General features: G+C 50.9%; 1 long non-coding RNA gene across 1 annotated transcript in view; it reads left to right on the top strand.

Annotated features, from left to right (window-relative positions):
* Window positions 1-475: 475 nt before the first annotated feature.
* The window catches only part of LOC120759140 (uncharacterized), a 22,218-nt gene continuing 19,560 nt past the window's right edge, over window positions 476-3,133 (top strand). Inside the window, exons 1-2 of the long non-coding RNA XR_005703128.1 lie at window positions 476-581; window positions 1,078-1,160. This is a non-coding gene — a long non-coding RNA (uncharacterized LOC120759140). The remainder of the gene's footprint in view (window positions 582-1,077; window positions 1,161-3,133) is intronic.

Raw genomic sequence — 3,133 nt, 5'->3', positions numbered from 1 at the left:
TGCCTTTTTAAGAGTTCAAAGGACACGAGGAAAGGAGGGGATCAAAATCAAAGGAAGATCGGGGTGGGGAGGGAAATTAAAGCCTCGGAGGAACTTTATGGCAAGTTTTCTGTAACACTTTCAATGCCAAAATCACAAGTGTTCCCAGCACTGACTCCTCCCTGGCTGTCAGATTTCCTGTTTACCTGTGCTGGTTTCAGGGCAGCTCAGCAGCTCTGGGGAGCTTCAGCCCCACTCACAGACACAGGGCACCCACAATTTCACTTTTCCATCCGGTTTTTTTCAAGACCAAAACTTGTCATTCTGGTCCTTCAGGCCAAGGGGGAGATGTTTGTTCTGAATTGCCTGGAAGTCCTGGGGCTGACAGCAGAGCTCACCTTTAATGAAAACCTTATTTTTTATTTTTTTTTTGCTTTCAGGAAATGCATCTCGCTCTTCTCTTACTGTCTTCTACTGCAGGATCATAATTTTATCCATGTTTGGGAAATTTCCATTACTGCTGGGAGAAAGGGACTTCTGAGTGAAGACTGTGGGATCTGAAGCAAGACAAGAGAAGCAAAGCCTCTGTGTGGACATTGCAGGTAACATCTACAGACTCTGCTTTACAGGGAAGAAATGCAAATCAGTGAGGTATAAAGCGCTTAATATTCAGTTAGCTCTCATAATTATATCAGCTTCATGTCTGTTTTTAAACAGAATAGGGGAAAAAAAATGTACAAAGCAAGGGAAAGAAATCAGGCTGGTTTCAACTCAGGATCAAACCCTTTATGATGCTGGACTGAGGTGAGCTGGAAGCACATCCCCAGCAGGGAAGGGCTGGGGTGCACATTATGCTTTTCCCAGGTTGTGTTACAATTCGGGGAGCTTTCAGACCTGTGCCTTTAAATGGAAAGACTGAGAAGAGAAATCGATTATCTGAGAGAAGAAAGCGGATATTGGTGGAGGGAGGGAAGGCTCAGGCTCAGAGGAGCTGTGGAGTTTCCCTGGGGTTCCTTGAGCTGTGCAGGAGCAGCCTGTGGCTCCAGTTTGGTGCTCCCATGTTTAAACCATCAGTTAACAAATGCATTTCCTCCCCAGGGGAACTGTTTCCTCGTCCCACTGCTTTTCCAGAATCCGTGGTGTGTGCTCCTGCAGGAATTCTCAGCCCTCGTCCTGCCCAGGTGAGCTCACCTGCACCAAGTGCTTTTCCCACGGATGCTTTCCAGGGCTGCTGCTCAGAGAATGGCACAAAACTGTTGCTGAACCCCCTTCTCATTAATTCATCCTCCTGGTTTTATCATACTGAACTACACACCTTGCACTCTGTGCTCTGCTTTAGGCAGGCACCCAAAATTAGTGTGGAAAAGTGCAAATATGGGAGATAAAACTCAGTGAGTGCTGTGCTGTGGTGGAGTCTGGTGCTGTGCTGTGTGGGTGGCGGTCTGGAGGACAACTACTGCCAAAAAACAAATTAAATTGCTTGTTTTTCACCCAGAGAGGTCCCAGTTTCACTAATTACCACTGCAAAGGACACCTCAAGGTGAAATTCAGTAAGTGTTTAATATATCCCAGCAAAAATATAGTTTTATTCACTGGTGGCTGTGAGGGGGGAATTTAAGGCACGTGGAATAACTAATCAGATTGGAACTTGCCGTGGAGTCCGGGGCTGGGACCCGTAAGGTTTATTTACAGGAGGGGATTTGCATCGAGGAGAGACCCTTTAATACTTTACATGAACAGCTTTGGAGCTGCCTGCATGAACAGATGGCTTTATTTCCCTCGTGGGGGGATTTCCTTTGCAAACAGGCCGTGGGCAGTGGGGACAGGCACAGGGATCCCCCCCTGAGCTGTGCCAGGGCTGGGGCACCGTGCTGGCACTGCCTGGTGGGCTCACCAGCCCCACGGCCGCTCGCTCAGCATCCCACAATAGCAGCCTTGTGAAAGGATGTGGCAGTGTCCAGGAGGTCATTCACGGCCTCCCATGGGAACTGGGAGCCTGGTGATTTCCATGCACCTCACCCAGAAACAGAAAAGGGGTTTTTTTTTTGGGTTGCCCTCTCGCTCGGCCCCGGATGCCGCAGCAGGGCCGGGGCTGTGCCGGGGATGCTCCCGGGGCTGGGATGTTGGTGTGCTGGGGGAAGAGCCGTGACTCAGCAGGGCCAAAGGCGTCCATGGGTGATGTCAGTGCTTCCTCCTGGCTCTGGCACACGCAGCTCCTGCCCGCTGTCACCGCTGGTGACGCCTCACACGCGGCCTTTGGGCTGTAGGACGGAGCTCTTTGCTCTCGGGGCCCTTGGAGCAGCTCTGGGGCATCCTCTGGACTCATTCCAGCAGGTCCAGCTCCTTCCCGTGCTGGGGAGCCCAGAGAGGGACACACTGCTCCAGGTGGGGCCTCACTAGAGAGGAGCAGAGGGAGGAATCACCTCCCTCCACCTGCGCCCAGCCTTCTCTTAGTGCAGCCCAGGACAGGGCTGGCTTCCAAATAACCAAGGCTTGGTGCTCCTTGGCAGCACAGCGGGGCTTTCACAACACTGCAAGGTCGAGGAGATGTTAATTGGGCAGAGCTGGAGCACTCCCCGTTGCAGGTGGGCTGCAGCGTGGCCTCAGGTCCAGGTCTGCGCCGGGTCTTACTTGATTTTATTTTTGTGAGTGTTGCTAAGAGATGATTCCCTCTGGAAGCTGCAGGACCTGCACAGATGCAAGCTGGCTGGTCGAGGAGGGAGGGAGGCTCCCTGAAACCCAAAGGGCAAACGAGAATCTGTTTGGGAATCCTCAGCCAGCTACACACAGGCACTCCCAGAAAAACCAGTGCTGGGCACAGGATATGGCCATTTCCCAGGAAGATCCTGGAGCCTGGCACCCCCTGGCACTGTTTGCAGTGTTCTTTCCTAATGAAACTGGAGTTTTGTGCTTTTCTTAGGCTGCAAATGGTTATGCACATTCCTAAATATTTTCCTACTTCCCTTTTCGGATGTCTAACATTATGCATTATTTTCTGATACTTACCTAACCCGGGAAATCTGTTTTCCATCTCACTTCAGCCAAGGTTTTCTTTTTAACCAGTCCTTCCCAGTATTTTCCTTTAACACTTCTGGTTCGCTGAGCGAACTTTGCAGCGTGAGGGTAAATGAAAGTGAAAATGTATTGCTTGTCA

This window comes from Hirundo rustica, chromosome 14, assembly GCF_015227805.2.
Source record: "Hirundo rustica isolate bHirRus1 chromosome 14, bHirRus1.pri.v3, whole genome shotgun sequence".
NCBI lineage: Eukaryota > Metazoa > Chordata > Aves > Passeriformes > Hirundinidae > Hirundo > Hirundo rustica.
Note: the sequence above shows the minus strand (reverse complement) of the source record. Positions and strands in the feature narration are given on the sequence as shown.